The 571-nt window shown below is 42.2% G+C and overlaps 1 protein-coding gene across 4 annotated transcripts in view; it reads left to right on the top strand.

Moving 5' to 3' along the window:
* The window catches only part of LOC101987930 (E3 ubiquitin-protein ligase ZNRF3), a 262,088-nt gene that overhangs the window by 97,629 nt on the left and 163,888 nt on the right, over positions 1-571 (top strand). The window lies entirely within an intron of this gene.

The following is a 571-nucleotide window of genomic DNA, read 5'->3' as shown; positions in this document are numbered from 1 at the left end:
TCATCGCCCGGCTCCACTTAAGTTTTCTGACTTAAGAAAGAGTCATGCTGGCACAGCAATCCAAATCTGCTCTATCCCTGCCTTCTGTGTGGCCTTGGGCAAGTTGCTTTTCCTGAGAAACTCAGCTTCTTGTTTGTGAAATGGGCTATTACTAGAAACCCATAGTACTATATGTTATACCTTTAGGGCCAGATGTTTAAACCTAAGATTTGGGAGGTTTGGGCAAGTATTAGGTGTATATATTGTCTCTTAAGTAACCTTGGGGACCTGGGGCCATACTCAGTAATCACACACACACACACATATAGCAAATCATATGAATATTCACATTAAGTGGGATAACTATAATCTAAATAGCCTCCTGTTAGCCCACAGCTGCTTTGCCTTAAAATGAGTTTGGGTCCATTAATTTTTGTTGCCAGGTACGTTATGGAAAACCTTGGGATTTAGAGCTTCCTTAGTTTCAGAACAGCAGACAGCAATTATGGCCCTGCATTAGAACTTACCTCCCAGGTGACTAGGAGGTGAGGTGACATGCAATGCTTGATGCCTAATGTGCCACTATAACTTC

This window comes from Microtus ochrogaster, unplaced genomic scaffold (assembly GCF_000317375.1).
Source record: "Microtus ochrogaster isolate Prairie Vole_2 unplaced genomic scaffold, MicOch1.0 UNK6, whole genome shotgun sequence".
Taxonomy (NCBI): domain Eukaryota; kingdom Metazoa; phylum Chordata; class Mammalia; order Rodentia; family Cricetidae; genus Microtus; species Microtus ochrogaster.
Note: the sequence above shows the minus strand (reverse complement) of the source record. Positions and strands in the feature narration are given on the sequence as shown.